Source organism: Canis aureus, chromosome 4 (genome assembly GCF_053574225.1).
Source record: "Canis aureus isolate CA01 chromosome 4, VMU_Caureus_v.1.0, whole genome shotgun sequence".
Classification (NCBI taxonomy): domain Eukaryota; kingdom Metazoa; phylum Chordata; class Mammalia; order Carnivora; family Canidae; genus Canis; species Canis aureus.
The window spans coordinates 43,310,582-43,329,029 of NC_135614.1; the positions used below are offsets into that span (position 1 = coordinate 43,310,582).

General features: G+C 48.4%; 1 protein-coding gene and 2 long non-coding RNA genes across 3 annotated transcripts in view; 1 reads left to right on the forward strand and 2 right to left on the reverse strand.

Moving 5' to 3' along the window:
* The window catches only part of KCNIP1 (potassium voltage-gated channel interacting protein 1), a 338,725-nt gene that overhangs the window by 247,249 nt on the left and 73,028 nt on the right, over positions 1-18,448 (reverse strand). The window lies entirely within an intron of this gene.
* Positions 416-14,287, reverse strand: LOC144312640 (uncharacterized). The gene is made up of 3 exons (XR_013378170.1): positions 14,044-14,287; positions 8,039-8,123; positions 416-1,357 (listed from the first exon to the last, which is right to left on the reverse strand). It is a non-coding gene; the product is annotated as an uncharacterized LOC144312640 (long non-coding RNA).
* LOC144312639 (uncharacterized) lies at positions 7,108-18,077 on the forward strand. Its single transcript, XR_013378169.1, has 3 exons — positions 7,108-7,241; positions 8,810-8,965; positions 17,146-18,077. It is a non-coding gene; the product is annotated as an uncharacterized LOC144312639 (long non-coding RNA).

Below are 18,448 nucleotides of genomic sequence, written 5' to 3' on the forward strand. Positions count from 1 at the left end.
CTGCACGAATGTGTAATTTAAACTGCCAAAGTGCTAGCACATTTTTGATGCCAAATATACTTAATCAGTAATAATCCTATCCCTCAAGAAGGCTCCTAATTTGCTTTATTGCCTTTTTAGATTTGTCCCCTTTCATTTTCTAAAATATAATCATAGTTCAGTGACTCCATCTGTGAGCGCTCCGGCGACGAATTCTGGGTGGTAATGATGTACAGCCAGCGAATAACAATTCCTTAATCACGCTGTTTCCTCTACTGTTGCCTCATTTGAATTCATGGTTTTCAGAAAATTCAATTATATTTGCAATTTCATCAAGAAATTACTCAGATAAATAACTGACAGAGTAACAGTTCATTTGTTTGTCAGGAACGAAGTGAAGGGGAGGGGCGAGAGAGAAGAAACAGCAAAAGACAAATTTGATAAAAAGCATCATAAAGAAGTTTTACTTTTCTGAGAGGTGAGGAGAAGGGTGACAATTTGACACCTGCCCATGTCAGCTCAGCCCATGGATGGGAGGTGCCGGGAGCCCTGAATGAGACTTCCTCATAGATCAATCCTGGCCTAATATCCCTCTCTAGAGCCATCACTGGCCTTTGCTGACATTTGTGATGCCCTGGTTCTCATTCCAGGTAGAAATTTATGATGGGACATTTGTGACACCCATTGCCATCTTTATCATCTGGGTTTCATATTGGATTTCTGCTGCCACAAACGCCAGGTGCTTTCTGGCTGCTGAGGAGAGGCCTTACCTGGACTTTAATCTTGCCCATTAAGATACTCTGAATTTCTACAAAGAAAAGAAATAATCATTCACAAGGCAGACTAGCATCTGTTGGCCTTCTGCCTCTGTGAGAGATTAGACCCATTATGCATCCACTGTCAGAGAAGATCCAATCACCACATAATATGTCTCCGATGGGCGCTTAGCACCCAAATCTGTTCTGTTCTCTGTCCCAGGTGCTATCAATCAGCATCCTCATTGATGTTTCCACAGGAAGCAGGACTGGGGGTAGAAATGGAGCCACAACGGTGTCCACTGGATGGCAGTGATATCACCAGGCATTTTTGAGGATGGCCTTGCAGACAGTAACCAAACAATGACAACAGCCACCGACTCAGGCTTTATCTGTACAGAGAAGCTCCTGGGATGGACACCATCTGCCATGTGCTCCCCAGGAAGCAGATGTCATTATCCAATGATGACACTCAATTTTTCAAGAAATGATAGTTGATGTTCTTCCAGGGGAGACACACCCATCATAGACAGCCAGGAGGTCCACAGCGAAGAAGAATCTGAGGCAACAACTCTCTGGAAAGCAGTATGATGCTCAGGGTACTCTGCTACAGCACAAGCTCTCTATCAGAAATATATTGCTCACCATTAGTTTTGCAGGTATTTTTTTTTATTTTAAATTTATTTATTTACGATAGTCACACTCAGAGAGAGAGAGAGAGAGGCAGGCAGAGACACAGGCAGAGAGAGAAGCAGGCTCCATGCACCGGGAGCCCAACGTGGGATTCGATCCCGGGTCTCCAGGATCGCGCCCTGAGCCAAAGGCAGGCGCCAAACCGCTGCACCACCCAGGGATCCCGCAGGTATTTTTAAATTAAGATTTCTTTTAACAAATTCAGGGTGATAGAACCTGAGTGATACCAATGCCCTTTAACCAAAGGCCTCCAGGGACACACTTTAGTTCAACAGAGCTGGGTTTCTTGAGTCTGCAGTGAGAGTAGATGTGTATCATGGGGGGGCAATGAAGTACCTGAGCAAGAGGGTATGAGGAAAGACTCACTCAAGAATATAGGCTTGTGCTAGGTGAACTTAGGGAGTGCTCAGAGAAGTGGGGCTGTGCCCTTAGTTGGATGTTGTCAGGCTGCAAAGGTAACTCTATCAATAGGGATCTTTATAAATTCAATCAGTAAGGTAGAGGAATGATACTGTCATTGGTAAATAAGTAGCCATTCCTCAGATTAGCTTGGAAAGGGGGACCTTGGTCATTTTTGTGGTTCAGACAATGTTCCATTTTTGAAGACTTTATTTATTTTAAATTTATTTATTCGAGAAGGAGAGAGAGAGAGAGACAGAGACAGAGACACAGGCAGAGGGAGAAGCAGGCTCTCTGTGGGGAACCTGATGCGGAACTCTATCCAGGACCCCAGGATCACAACCTGAGCCAAGGCAGACGCTCAACCACTGAGCCACCTAGGTGCCCCCTCAATGTTCCATTTTGTCTGTGCTCAGACATGACTACAAAGTGGTCTTATTTGTGACTTGCTCCATCCTGGTCAGTGTAGCCTTACCTCTATGTTCTGTGAAATCATTTATATTCAAAAAGTCAGCACCAGGGCCCAGCTGTGAGTGCTGGGCCAGCTTCAGAGTCATGAACATCTTCATATTTATGTTCTCAGTAATTTTCATATACTCTTCTAAATATTTTCAAGCCCTCCCTCCCCTATTGCCAGTGTCAGTGCCAGGACACAGCTCAGCCCTCCCTGATCCTGCAGAAGCAACAATTACAATGGAGTGCTGCAAGTGCTCTGCTTGAACTACACAAAGATGTTATCAGCTACAAAATGGAAGGCACTTGGCATGGCCAGGGTTCACTTTCTGCAAGAGCTGAACCTTAAAAACGAGAGAAGTTGGCCAGAGAAAGAGAAAAAAAAAAAGTGTTTCTAGTCAGGGGAACCATTAGGTCAAACAGATCCTTAAGCTCTGGCAGCTGCAAATGGTTTTGATGAGGTGAAGCTGGACAGTAGGCAGGGGCTAGGTCAGGGGCTAGGTCAGGGGAGGCCTCACACTCCCCTGGGGAGTCTGGGTGGAATTTAGGCTTACAGAGAGCCATGGAAGAGTTTTTACCTGGGAGAGACATGATCCCATGTATGTTTTACATGAAGAGATGCTCACAGAATGGGAGAAAGGAAGATAGCCGTTGATGGCTGGAATGAGCATCCTGATTAGTGAGTAGAGACCCTAGGGCCATACAAGTGCTCCTGGTTATCCAAGAGGAGAAGAAGCTGCATGGGGAGGTGGGCCAGAGGTGAACTTGAGAGCACTGACCCATTACTGAGACTGAGAACTGCTGCTACTTCCAGGGCTGGCTGATGTTATTGGGCCATCAACAAACCCGGTGGCATTGCTCAAAGCTCTGTGCATGATTCTGTTATTTTATCCTCATGATGATCCTATGGAGAAGGTGCCTTTTCTTTTTTTTTTTTTTTTAGCTCTGAGTTCTAGGAAGGAAACTGAGGCACAGGGACCTTAAGCCATTTGCTCCAGATCATCTAGCTCCTAAGCAGGAGAACTGGGGTTCAACCCTAAGTAGCCAGTTCAGGATCTGTCATACTTTTCTCTGTGCTCTCCTCAGCCCTCCAAATGTCAGGCTAGGCTCTGGGCTCTTTACACGCTGCAGCAATGTGCAGCTCACAAAACTGAGTGTGGAGCTTAGGCTGATAAAGTCAGGAACCAAAGTGCAGTTCAGAAAGGAAAGGCTACTTTCAGGAGTAGAAAAAAATGGACTGGAAGCTCAGCATTTATGGAGAAGCTTTTTTAACTTAGCATGTGTGCCAAGTGCCCACCACAAAGCTTGCTGGTTTTGCACTAGAAGTTTGAAATTGGTAGGTCTGTATGAATGTATGTGTGAATGGATAAACAAATCAACTGCCTATCTTTGAAGTAGATGACAATAGAACATGGTGCAGACAAGACAGGAGAGAGCTGGAGTCGCATCCCTGAGAAAGCTTTCTCACGAAGATGCTATGACAGTGTTATAACACAGGGAGAATTTGCTGCCTTGAGCGGAGTGTAAACTGAAACACTGCCCCTGAACTTCCCACCTCTGCAACCCTAGACAGGTCATTTAAACTCCATGGGCCCCAGTTTCCTCATCTGTAAGATGGGAATAACGATGCTCACTTTACAGGGTTGTTTTCAGAATTAGAAAATACATTTTAAATATCTGTTTGAGTATGTGGCACATAATGGGTGCTGAGCAAATAGCTGGTAACTATTAAAAACTGTAATTTTATACCAGTGTTACAGATCACTGAAAAGCAGAACTTTCTCTCTCTGCAGTGGGAGTGGAGGAGTGAGGAGCAGGCCTGGAACTGGGTCCAGACCAGCTCATGCACTATTATTTGTTTGCGGTGTCTTTTCATTTGTGGCTTTATGTCTTACCCAGTCTTGAAAATGGTTAAATAAATGGATGCCTCTTTGGTAATTGTTCCCTTTGGTGGTCAGTGTTTCTCAAGCAATTCTCTCTATTATAGAGTCACCATGGCAACCTGCCCATTAAAGAGGCTTGCAGCTAGCCCGTGCTTCTCCCAAGGAGCAACAGCCACTCCTCCAAATGCCCAGGGCCTCCATAACTGGCTGAGGAAGAAGGACAGTGGCAGTGTAAGTGCTTCTACCTGAAGGATCTTAAATGTGGGCAGAAAGAGGGAAGGAAGAGATCTGACACCCAGTGGATACATAAGAAGTGCTGGTGGAAGTAGGATAAGGCAGCACCATTGTAGGGAGGGGTTCTAGAACAGGGCAATTGCCCTGAATCTGAAAGCTTAAGATGCCCTACACTGCCAGAAAGTGATGGTGGGGGCTCTACTGGGGATTGTTCTGACCTGCGATAGTTTCATTCATTCATTCATTCATTCATTCAACAATACGAATAAGCCAGGTACTATAATACAATGAAATAGAGTATCTCTCCTCATATAACTCACAGAGCAGTGAGGGAGATACAGAAATGAACAGACGAGATCCAGAGAGGTAAGTGCTGCCAGGAGGGACTCACAGTACTGCAGGAGCCCAGACTTGGGGTAATCTGGGAGGTTTCTCAAAGGAAGAGCCACCAATGCTGGCCCTTAGATGGATAAGTACAAGTTATGTGGAAGAACAGGGATGTGGATGATGGCTCCAGGTGGAAGAAATGGCATGTGTGGATGACTCCAATTGGAGACTCAAAACCATCTGTTTCATTCAGGGTCTTATTTGTAAATGACAAATGCTAAGCCTGGCTTATCAGAGCAGAAAGGGGATTGATTAAGTGACATTAGCTGGCTCACTGAATCTCTAAGAGACTAAAATCAACTTGAGGCCATGAGCCAGAAACAACCCCTGAAATGACATTGAAGAACTGGCCCTGTGAAGACTCCCTATCCCTGTCAGCTTGCACTGAGGCTAAATTCTGGATGCTGTCCCTGGAAACTAGATATGGTGGCTTCCCTGCCACTTCCTTCACAATAGGTTCTATGTGGTTCTTCATTTTTCATGTCACCGCTTCTGGTTCAAACTTTGGGGCAGGAGAATTTGGTTGATTTGGCCTAGGACATTCATGTTCACCACAGCTGCAAGGGAGGCTGGGGCAGAGGGTATTTGGCATTCCCAGCTTTATGGTGGGAGGTGAGGTCTGCCTCATAAGTTGAGTGTTTTTCCAAATATAGTATGGAGGGATAAGCAACAGCAGTGAACTAACAAAGAGAGCATCATCATGGAAGACATTGGGCCCAAAGAGGTGAATGGGACGTGATAATTGCCTTCAATCTAATGGAAGTGACAGTACTCTCCATAACACAAGAGGATAGAGAAAGTGCAGGGAGGGGATCCAGGCTGAATATGGGAAAGGAGAAGGGATCAACATCAAGGCTCCAACTTGGAGTCCTGGGATTGTGATGTGGTAGGAATCAATCTGACACCCGGTATGAGTAATGCTGACCTTGAGCCATTCTGCCTATGAGGTCTGTATGAGTCAGTGGGACCAGGAGAACATAACAGTCCTTTAAGAAAGGGTTGTCCTCCAAACATCTGGTTACCCTTCATCAGTCATTAATCTAACCTTTCCAGAAATAATTTATATTTCATAGTTGTAATGACCTACATTATTGGGTACTTGAACTTGCAGGGCTATAATTTCACACCTGAGTTCCCCCAAAAGATCCCCTCAAATCTTTAGGACTGTTGCCTAATGAATATGGTATAATTCCTGATGGATTTGAGGGGTCTTCAAGCTTATGAGAATAGGAGAAAGTGCTGAGGGAGCCTAAGAAGGCAAACCTTAATACCTCAATAGAACTGGAAGCTATAATGGGGGCCCAGCTAAGGAGGGAGCATTTAGGTTCTGATCTCTTTGGACAGGATCTCTGCTCTTCAGGATCATACATCCAAGTATGTTATTTCTTAAATAGGACCACTGGGGGACATCTGTATTTCTTTTTGTCCTAGAATGTTTTTGTTTCATCTTTCAGATCATTTATATTATTTGTATTTAGGCAATCCTGCTATTCTTCTAACTTTCTAATGCTAGACAGACATCACTGAGAAAGTCCATAGTCACCTAGAATTCTCAGTGCTTATGGTGAGTGGAATGACAGCCTCCCCAAATATATCCATGTCCTAATCCCTGGAACCAGTGAATATATTAATGTTACATGGCAAGGGAGAATTAAGGATGCTGATGGAATTAAGGCAGCTAACTAGCTGACTTTAAAATGAGGAAATTATTCTGGATTATTCAGGCAGACCAGATGTAATCACAGGGGTCCTTTAAATGTGAAAGAGGGTGCCAGAAAGGTAAGACTCAAGGAGAGATTTGAATATTCTATGTTGCTTTGAAGATGGAGAAAGGCAGTCACAAGCCAAGGAATGCAGGTAACCTCTAGAAGATGAAGAAGGCAAGCGAATGGATTCTCTCTTAGAGCTTCCAGAAGGAACCCAGCTCTGCTGAAATCTTCGTTGTAGCCTGATGAGATCCATTTTGGACTTCTGTTCTCCAGAACTCTAAGATAATGAATTTGTGTTTCAAGCCACCAGATGAACGTTAATTTGTTACAGCAGCAAAAGAAACAGGTACAGTGCTCATTGTCACAACTTCACTATCAGGCAAGAAACTACCAGGAAGAAGGAAGGTATAATACCCTTGAGGGCGTAGAGTTCTGAAGAGAGAACAAATGCCAATGTATGTACACTTGCTCCTGATAAATAATGATCCCAATGTCCTGTCATGGGAGATTCGATTGTTATGGTGATGGGAAGAAGTTAGTCTGAGCTGAAAGCAACTACTGACCTTATGTGGGGAGCCTGATCTTAAAAATATCCCCCTTTGAACTGGTCCTGAGATGCTGCATTACCTGCTAGCCATTGTGACATCAAGACATTCCTGAGATTTTGCCAGCCAGGTTTCTGTTTTCTATTTTTGAGGGGTCATATCTACTGGTGGTAGTAATATAATTGATGAACATGGGAAACAGAGGTGAGTTAATGGTGGAGGGAGGGCTTCTTAAAACCTAACAGGTTTAAGAATACTGGGTTGCTCTGCAGCCTGTTGGGGATGGTGTGGCTCCTGGAGGTTACTCCCAGCTTGGTTGTGCAGGCTGAGAACAGAAGAGGATGGAACTCAGAGGTTAAAATAGATCCTAAGTGAAAACGCAGGACAGTTTCAAATAAGGAACCCATTTCTAAATATTTGATGAGAACTGAATGGATAGTAATGTGAAACCAATGAGACCAGGGCAGATATCTCGGGTGTTTTGTTTTGTTTTTCACACGCCAAATGTCTACTATTCCCCTTTCTGCTAAGAAATATTTCCCCTATTTTCTTTTGAGAACCTACCCCACTCGTACTCAATCTTTTTGGCTAAGATGAGGTTACACACATCTGCTAACTGGAGGGTGTGCACAACCCAGAACTGGCCAATCCAGAGTTCCATTCCTCTGGCCACAGTGATTGGCTCATAGTTGGCCCAAGCTGGCTAAATGGATGGAAGGTAATTTGAGTGCTGCCAAAGACCAGCTTGTTAGAAGACAGAAGAGCCCCTAAGAGTGGTGAAGACAACATAGCAGAAAGCGGCAGTAGGGAGGGGAAAGTCTCCTGAAGACGTTGTCTGAAAATGCAGGTCCAGATGTACCCGAGTCCCCCTTATTCAGTCCATTGTGTTGATGAATGGAAGAATGCCACACCCTTAGTCCAGCAGGAGGCAGGGTCACCTCACTCAGAGTGGGAAGCTCCCCAGCTTGCAGCCCAGCTGGGAACCCCACACCAGTTCTTACCGTGTGTGCAGGGTGCTGAGCCAGGCACTGGTGGGGCTTCGCCGGGACCTCCGGGTGTAAAACGAACGACGGGAGACACGGACATCTAGAGAATGAAACTATATCTAAAGCACACCATTGGCTAAGGCAGGAACACCTATTATGCCTCGGCACCAGAGAAAGGAAACAATTCAGTCAGGACCTGGAGGGGGTTCCTATGTTCCCAGGATCCCAGGGGAGGGATGCGGAGGCCCAGCCAGACCACTTGGTAGAGTGTTAAGGACAAGAAATGGAGTTTAAGGCGAATTGCAGGTCCTGCCTGACTTACAACAGGGCTAAGGTAGACCTGGGAGAGGAGAGGTGGGGTGTCAGCAGTTGCCTGCCCAGACCCGCTGCGGTTTCTTGGCAGTCACGTCAAAGGCTAGGACACAGATAACTGGCAGCAAGACTTGAGCTCAGAGAGAAGATGTAATTGCCTGAGTTCACACAGCCCATGCGGGAGTTGACTAACTCCAAACCCAGTGCTCTGTGCACTACTCCACGGCAGCAGGCATCAGAAATGGATTATTCCAGTCAGAGTTTTCTAAGCCTCAGCAAGTGAAACAGAAGGGGAGAAAAATCCCCAGTCCTCCATCCCCTGGCTGCTGTAAAGGTACCAGCTGATGCCAGCCGTGCTGCTGGGACACTTGCTGGGGCTTACTTTAATGGCTGCTCGCCCTCAGAGCCTGTCAAAGGGTAATAAAGGAAGAGGCAGGAGCTATTCAATATATTTTAAACTGTCATTCTCTCTAGATCCTGCAGCACACTTATGAAGGCTTGAACAGAACAGATGGCCGATGGCAATTTCCCTGGTCTTGGCGCAGACTTCCTGGAAGCTGCACAAATCAAGCACTTCTGCCTTTGCTCAGGGAAAGTAGCTGAGAGCAATCAAGAGAACTGAGTTAGGAGGTAAGGACTCGAAGTATCGCCCCAACTCAGCCCTTTCGCCTTCTTCATTCCCCATCAGCATAGCCTGGCCTTGAGGTGGTTTAGACCCAAGGAGATCACCGGAGATGAGAAGGTAGCAGGGCGTAGTGGAAGAGAGGTTAACAGCCACCAAGTGGGATCTGGGGTGACTGTATATGTACCAGTGAGGTAAGGAGACAAGCTGATCTCTTCAGTAGAGAGTCCAGGTTCAGACCCCAGCTCTGACTCTTACCAACTGTGTGGTCTTAAGCATGTTTCTCTTTAATAAGTCTGCTTTCTTTGTAAAGCAGGAATGATAAAGAGTCTGCTGACCAGCCCCACTTCCAGGAGCCGTCTAGGCCCCACAATCATAAGGTGGCTGTGTGGATTGATAAATTCCAGCAAGTGCTCTGTAAGGAGCAATAGGAACCTACCCTAGAACTCCTCCATGTTCTCTCTCAAAGCCATGGTAACATGCTCAGCCAGTTCTCCTCTTGCTTTGCTCTCTGCTTTTTGGTTGACGTGATATGGTCATTAACTGTCAGATCAGGGAGGGCTATTCATTCATTCAACAACATTTGCTGAGCATCTACTATGTGTTCAAGGTTCAGGGAGAGACAACAGTGAGTGAGAGGGGCCAGCGCCCTGCCTTCACAATGTGGCTCCATTGCTCACGAGATTGATAAGAAAATTGAGGCCCAGAAGGAAGAAGGCCTCTGCCCCCAGTGACTGAGCTAGCCACTATGTATTTGCCACCTCTGTGTCTCCCAACTACAAGCACTAGGTCTGGCAAGAGCAGATGTTAAATCAATATTTGCTGAACTGGTGAGTGCATAAGTCGATAACTCCCAGTCTAGTGCCCTTTCTGTGGCCTGTCCCCAAATAATTGGGCAGAAAGCAGGTATATGGAGGAATAAGGGTTAGTACTATTCACTGTCTGGCCCCAATTCCCTTCTCCCTCTGTAAAGGGTAGGCTGAGAGAATTGAAGGGCTTTTATCTCTACTCTCAGAACACTGCCAAAGTAACATAATAATGTCATTGGAAATGTGGAGCTCATGCCCAGGCCTGCAAATTGTGTCAGGTACATAGCTCCGAGGTCTAAAAGAAATCAGACTCTGAGGAGAATTGTATTTTTTAAAAGTCATTGTCAGGCGCTAATATTACTCTTTCAGGATTCAACAAATCAGACTCCAAATTTCTGTATGGCTTGGAACAAAACTACAAATGGAAGCTGTGGTGGGCACGATAACGGCCCTCCAAAGATGTCCACATCCTAATTCCTGGAACCTGAAGTTATGTGATGTCCTGTGACAATGTTTGCAGATGGAATTCAAGTTGCTCATCACCTGACTGCAAGATGGGGAGATTATCATGGGTTATCTGGGGGTGCTCAAGTAATCCCAGGGGTCTTTTTTAAGTGGAGGACCGGAGGCAGGGGTGAGAGAGTCAGAGAGATGGCAGTGTGACAAAGACTTGACTGGCCATTGCTGGCTTTGAAGAGGGAGGAAGGGGCCTCAGGCCAAGGAGTGCGAGCGCCTCTAGAAGCTGGAAAAAAGAAGGAAATGGATTCCCTTTAGAGCCTCCAGAAGGAACACAGCGCTGTTGGCACTATGACTTTAATCCAGTGAGACCAAGTTCTAGCCTCTAGAACTGTAAGATTAGACAATTCTGTTGTTTTAAGCCACTTAATTTGTGGTAATTTGTGGCAGTAGCAAGAGGAAACATGTAGAGGCCTACTTACCCTATGTCTAAATATTTAAAGTTATATATCAAGTCAGCTATGTGCTAAATAAAATGTATTCTATCTTCCTATGTTAACAAAGATAGCTTCTTAGCTGCTTGAGTTTGCAGATTTTTAACCTCCTTGGAGTTCCTCAGGAGAACATGACAGTGCAGGAAAACTAGGCCTTAGCTCCCACTCCTGGCCCATGACCTGATCCCTTTCTCTTCTTCCACTTCTCACCCCTCCTGGAAGAGGCCTTCTGCACATGCCTGTGGGCGTCCGGCCCGCTGTGGAAGCCGATCCACAGCTCCTGCAAACGGCTGCTTCTCAGGAAGACACACTCAGCAAACAGGCCTGTGCGGAGGCTCTGGAAGCAGTCCCAGGGCTACTAGGATAGGGAATCCTGGGGTCCTGGCACCAAGAGTATGGTCTAGATGGAAAGAGGGGATGGGTTTTTGGGGCCAAACCCCCATGGCCCTTTCTGTCTCCTCACCTGTGGGGAGGGCACAGCTGGAGGACCAGAGGGGTGTCATCTAAGCAGGAGTCCCACATAGCGAAATCTCCCATCCTTCCTCCTAGGTGTCCCCTTTACTTTCACACAGAACACTTCACTTCCTGTCACCAAACATGTAGGGGTTTTCCCATGCCAAGCAATCCTCTGTGACACCAGCTGGCCATCCTATAATGCAACTCAGTTCCAATGCTGCTGACCTAGTGTCATATCCCATAGGTGAAGGGCTCAGGCCTACCAGACTGCCCCCACCCCACCTCAGGTGCCAACCACAAGTCTAGGCTGTCCTGTGTTTCTGACCAACCAGTTATAAATCTGAGGTTCTCATGACCCCCTCTTCAGGTCCAACCAATCTGCTAGAGTGGCTCACAGAACTCAGGGAAACAGTTACTTACATTTACCAGCTTACTACAGTATATGATGAAGGATTACAGATGAACAGCCAGATGAAGAGATACATATGGTGAGATTCAGGAGGGTCTCAAGGGCAGGAGTTTCTGTCCTTGTGGAGTTGGGGGTGCATCACCCTCCCAGTACAGGGAGGTGCTCACCAACCTAGCTCCCCGACCCCTGTATTATTAGGATTTTTATGGAGGCTTCCTCATGTAGGTGAAATTGGTCATTAACTCTGTTTCTAGTCCTTCTCCCTTTTCAAGAGGATGGGGATGAGCTGAAAGTACCCAGCTTCTGATCAGGGCTTGGTCTTTCTGCTGACCAGCCCCCCTTCCAGGAGCCATCCAGGCCCCAGAAGCACCTTGTTGGAACAAAAGCTACTCCTATCACCTAGGAAATTAGGTTTCAGGAGCCTTATGTCAGGAACTGGGATCATAGACCAAACATTAGAACAAAAGATGCTTCTGGTGCTCTTGTCAGTCAGGAAATTCTGTACGAGGATTTCAGGAGCTCTGTGCTAGGAACTGGGGACAGATATATTTATTTATTATCTCACAGATTCCAAGGCAGGCACACCTCTTGTCCAAACCTAAGGGTGGTCCTCATCACCAATAAGCCTTCGTAAGCCCAGAGAAAGTTGAGTGATAAGTTGATGGGCAGCTGAGTTTTGTAGCCATGGGAAAGTACTTCAACTTTTTTTCTCCTTCCTTTACTGACAAAGTAAATCTTGCTGAACCAAAGCTTACTATGTCACATTAGGTGAATATGTGGTTCAAATCCATGATGAGGCCTCAAAAACCAAATGTGTCATGGGGAAGAGAACTGCAGAGTTCGAGGTCAGGGCTAATCCAGAAAGGCGGGAAGCCTTTTCTCAGCCTTTCACTGTTCAAGAGACTGCCCTGTAAAGTAGTGAACCTCCCATGGAAGGGAGTATTCAAGAGTAGGTTATCTTTGGGTTTTGTAGAAGGGGCTCCTGTACACAAAGGCACAGGTTTCTGTGTCCCCTGGAACATAGCTGCAGCAGAAAACCTTTTGTAACAAATCGAAGCCCAGCTTCTTTCTACTCACCTCCTGTGTTCTGGGTTCTTTTCTGCTATGAAACATGCCTGGACTGGCAACATTAATCTATAAACATGCTCCCTCCCCAAAGCCAGAAAATCTCCACCCTAGAAGGAGTTGTTGAGGATGTCAAGTGACTCAAATGTGGTGGTGATGTCCTTAGATTCACTTGACAAAAACAGGATGTTGTCCTGAGTGTAGGGACAGAATGCTCTGAGAGTCACATGTGCTTCCTGCAACCAGACTCAGCCAGGTAATGGGATGGGTTTCCCTTAGAAACACTCATCTTATACACTGAGTGAGAACCCATCTCTAGTTAACCCAGGGCGGGGGCCCAAGGTCGGGCTGGATCCTAGGTCAAGTCCAGAGCCCTTTGCAGATGAGCACACTCTCAGCTGAGAATGAGGCCAGGACCTGACCATGGCACATATCTAATTAGTGCCAAAGTCCTGAGTAGGGCTCCAGGGACCCTGCAGATCTGGCCCTGCTGGCCTCTCAGCTTCACAGCTTCAGCCATATGGCCTCCTTTCTGTCCCTAAAAGGACCCTGTTACCTAGCACACAGAGCCTTTGCAATGCTATCTCCTCCACCAGGAGCTGCCAGAAGGGACAGACACTTATCAAAGGTCACAGAGCTCATCACTGGTTAACCTGGGATGTGACTCGAGCGTCTACCCCCTGCCCAGGCCTGCAAGGGAACAAAGGGGACAAAGCTAAAGAAAGTTTTGGGGAATGGACCAATGCTGAGAAGAACCTTGGTTCCCTCTCTGATCAGTTGCTTCCTCTGCTAGAGTAGCAGCTGTGCTTCCTGTGGTACAGTGTCAGTGCGTGCTCATTCAGTAAAGAGCTTCTCCTGTTCTCCCAAGAGCCAAGCACTGTGATGGGCCCCAGAGACCCCAGGCCAGAGCAGGCTCTGGAACTGCAGATGCCTCTTGCCTCCTGTGCTCCTCTGTCTCCCACTCTGGTCCCTGGCTGGGAACGGAAACACACAGAGGTGCAAAGTGCGTGCACAGATGTGCGCAAACTCATGCAAGTGGCCACCACAGCTGCACCACCAGATGCTCACAGGCAGGGACCTCCATCCTGGCCAGGGGTGGGGGTGTTGTGTTGCGAGCACGGGCTCTGTGAGGTGTCTCTCCCCACAGGGGGGCACGCCTTTGTTCTAGGCTCCCTGGAGCTAGCTCTGTTACCTGAATCACAAAGCCTCACTAAAAATGGCCCCGTATTCCTTCTGCTTCCAATCAGACAGATTTCAGACAGGGCTGCTGCATGTCATTGGCTTCGAGGTCTGATCAGATCACTGCAGATGTCCTGCGGTCCTCCGGCAGGGCCTCTGCAGGCCTGGGTTGGCGCCCGGACGAACATTCATGCAAACTGAAAACAGAGTTTACTTACAAGACACACGGGGAGTCACATTCTCGCATCCCTGCGGCTGCAGACCTGAGATACATCCCGGCCACGCGCGTTCAGACAGACTGCCGACGAGGAGGGACACGGCAGGTGGAGAGAGGACGGCGAGAGCAGGGACGGGGGGCGGCCGCGGACGCCCGGGGGGACTCCGACTGAGCCCTGGGGCGCCAGCAGCCCTGCCTGCCCCGACGCCCACCCAGCCTCAGCCCTGCAGACAGGCATCCTCAGCTGTGAATGTGTGCCTGCTTCTGCTGTCTCCATGGCCACCAGGCTTTCTCAAAACACCAGATGTTCTTTGGCCAAAGTTCCATTCACATTTGTCGGCAGCCCCATTTCTGCCCCAAACTCAGGGGGCAAAGCGATTGCAGCCCCCACGGGACTCGCCGCTGAGCTGCTACCCCCTGGGAGAGACCAGGGTAGCCAGGGCTGAGGTCCTGGCCAAGGCAGGGGGCAGAGAAACAGGAACTCTGCCCAAATGTCCAAGCCCCAGGGGACTGACCCAGGGGTCTTCCGTACTGTTCTGGGCAGGGGCACCATGTACAATAAGTCCTTCTCTTGTCCATCATCATTGTTTTAGAGTTGATTGTGGTGTTTGTGTGTCACGGTGTCATCACGTCCGCCAGCTCTCCTGTGAGGTGGCTACCGTTAATTTCTCTACTTTAGGGATCCCTGGGTGGCGCAGCGGTTTGGCGCCTGCCTTTGGCCCAGGGCGCGATCCTGGAGACCCGGGATCGAATCCCACGTTGGGCTCCCTGTGCATGGAGCCTGCTTCTCCCTCTGCCTCTGCCTCTCTCTCTCTCTCTCTCTCTGTATGACTATCATAAATAAATAAAAAAATTAAAAAAAAAATTAAAAAAAAATTTCTCTACTTTAGAGCGGGGTGGGGCCCGAGGCCACGTCACAGATCTGTGGTTGTGACGTGATTTGAACTCCGGACCTCTATGTTCTTCTTTTAACACCACCACCAACAGACCTTGCATATCATGTTCCAGCCTGGCTTCTACCCCCATTACTCAACAGAATAAACTCTTTCTAAAGTCACGGGTGACCTCTGTGGTGCTGAACGCATCATACTAATTTGGCCCTTGTTCTGTTGGCTTCTCAGCTGTGTGACACACTCGTGATCACTTCCTCTTCCCAGAAACCTTCTCCCCTTAGGCTTCCATGACACCATACCTGGGTTGCTTTTTCCCCATTTCCCCCTCCCTGATCCATGTTCTGCCCTTTCATGCCCTACTCTGTCCCCCTGGCCTGTGCTACCCTGGCTTCTTCGTCCTCTGACTCTGGCTGGGTTTGGGCAAGGAGAGAGCCATCAACAGATCGGAGAGCAGGAAGACGGGAGGTCAGGCACGTGTTGCTGCAAACTCCTCCCATCCACCTGCAGGCCTGGTGGTGGCTGCATCCCCGAGGCCACAGCACCAACCTGCCCTCCAACCCAGCTGCTTCAGGCCCAGGGGTGCTGGTCCCTGGGCACGCTGCCATCCTGGGGTTTCTTTAACACTGTCCATGCCTCTATACACAGTCCCTCCTCTAACTCTCTTCCTTTAAACTCATTGAATGTGCCAGTTCTTTCCTGGGGGGACCCTGGATGGCACATGACTCTCCTAGTTTTCCTTCTACTTCTCTGGCCATTCCTGTTTTTCCTTCTTATAAGGCTCACATCCCTTAACTGACCATCAAACACTGGTGCTCCTCAAGGACTGGCCCAAGGTTCTCTTTCTCTCATCCCATACCATCACCCTGGGTGATCTCCTCTGCCCCCAGAGCTTCTGTTGCCCTCCACTCACATGACTCCTCAGGGTCTCTTTCCAATTCAGCCTTGTCTATGTCTTCCAGACCCTTCCCTTTCTTAAGGAATGATGCCACCATTGACTTACACATGTAAGGCGACAACCCAGAGGTCATCCTTGACCTTTCCAGGTGCTCTCCTCCCACACCCAATCCATCACCATGTTCTGCCCATCTCTGTCCACCTCCACACACACCTGGTCCAGGCTACCATGGAATTGTGTCTTGGCACTTGGCCTACTCACACTCCTGTTGCCTCTCCCAAGCTCTCTGCAGCTGCTCTTTGCAATGTGGTCAAAGAAATGTTTTCCCAACGCAGAATTTATCACACCACCCACTGCATAAAACCTTCAGTGGCTCCTGGCTGCCCTTAGTACTTGCATAGTCTATCTCTGCCATCCTCTCCAGTGTGCCATGTATTTGGCCTCTATCTCTCCCCCTCCAGAAACAGCAACCCCTTGCTCCTATCCACCCGTACCTCCCCTTGGCAGCAGAATCTTCCCATGTCATTCCTCACCCTTGCCCTCTTGAGTTCTTAACTCCAACGTTTCTACTCTTCCTAAAACTCTCAGCTTGATGGTCACAGCCTCAAACTGCTTCTCTGGCTCCCCTGACCAGGCCAGACTCGTACTAGAGTGGGCGCCTCTGCTGTGCCACGTTTTACAGTTTCAGTTTTACACTTATGTGTATGTTTCATAAATACCTGGCTCCCCACCTGCTGTGTGAGCGCAGGCGCCATCTGCCCATCACTCCTGTTGATTGGTCTCAGTGTCTTTGTCACCCAGCCCGGAGCCTGGCTCTAAGCAGGAACTTGATGTTTGTCAAATGGGTGAATGAAAGCACAGTTCTACCAGGGCATCCAAGAGGTGGTGTTTGCACTGTATTGTTTTTTTTTTTTTTTTTTTTTAGGATGTATAGGAGTTTTCAGCAGAAGAAAAAGACGTTCCCAGGGAGACAGAACCTAACTCATTGATTGTAAAAGAAAATTCGGTTAGAATCACCTTAGGTGGTAAAACGTCTGAATTTGTCATGCAGACATTAATTGCAGTTTTCTAGCAGAATTTCTGAGGCTATAGCCTGGCTTTTTTTCAAATGCTTCCTTCCCAAATCCCGGGTCATAGTACGGAGCCCCATTTCCAGGATCGCCTGGTCTCAGCCCTGAGCCATAGAAGAAGGCTCTGCTTTGAGACCTCTGGGTCAACCATGTGTGTCTGCCTTCTGGTAGCCACTCCCGCTCCTTACTGGGGCAGCTCTGAATGTTTGCATGCCAATGTCTTCTCCTCCTTTATCTATTGCCAGGGGTGGCCACGTGGTCCAGGCCCAAAGCCAATTGTGCATCTTGTTACCCTGGCCTCCAACATAAGCTATTTGGTCAGCAAGAAGCCCAGAAGGTTTTCAGGAGCTACTGTCAAAGACTCTGGCTCTTTCCCATGGGATTCGGGCCTGATTTGATGTGAGGCTGGAGCTGAGAGGCCAGTTTGTCATCTGGAAGGAAAGACCACCAGAAGCCACCATGTGAAAAAGAAGCCCACACAGGAAAGCAGAGGCAGGAAATGGAGAGAAACCAGTCCTGTTCATATCACTGGATCCAGCAGTACCTGAATTCCTCCTACCCTTGAACTTGTGAATTATGCGAATCATGAAATCTCTGTGAAAGCAAGGATGAACCACTCCTTTGGGCTCTGAGTCCTCTGAGGTCTGCAGGCCCATCTACTCTCAGGAGGTCCTGGGCTGTCTGCCCCCAGTGGGCAAAAATGGCCACACACATGCCATCTTGGGACGGAACTGGGGCGGGGGCTGCAAAGCCTGGGAAGGGGAATAGCTCCACAGGCTCTGATCTGCTGCCTCAACCTGGAAATACTGAGGTGGAAGCAACCCCTGGAAAAACCTTCCTTAAGGCTAACTCAGAAGGACCGTGCAGAGTGCAGGAACCCCACCCACTCTCTCCTTTCTTGAGTAAGCATCCGGTCTTCTTATTGAGAGGCAGTGGGAAGCAAAAGGGGGACAGATGCCAAGCTTATCCCCTTTCCTCCCATCATGCTCAGCTCTCCTGACACATTTGAGGAACGAGCTGCAGCGGCAGGTGGTGGGGGACTTCCTGGAAGGCAGCCCGGGGCCCTGGCACTCGGCCGAGCCTGAACGCTTATTCCTCACCTGTGCCTGCCTGCCAGTTAGCCTGACGAGCTTTATAAGTGCTGCAATTTGTGGAATTAAAATCTTCTTCTTATTTGCATCTGGCAGCATGCTGGCCAAGAGCAGAGGAAGGGGTAGGTGGGGGCTAAAGCCTTCTGGTTGGTTCCTGAGCCTTCTATAGTGGAGATGCTAAATGACAGGGACCCCTTCTTCCCACCCAGCTGCAGGGACAGGGAGCATCCATGACCCAGGAGGCTCCTCCAAGGGATGGACACAGGTGACAGAAGGGGACAGAGAGGCACAGACTGCAGTGACTGGGGTGGCAACAGCAAGAGGCTGAGCATGACAGGATGACCACAAATCCCTCTTCACTGCTTCAAGCCTTGCTCCCTGCCCCCCATCCATCCTCACATGGCAGGCCAGAGGCAAAGTCTGCCACGACACCACCTTTGTCCTAGGTCAGGCTTCT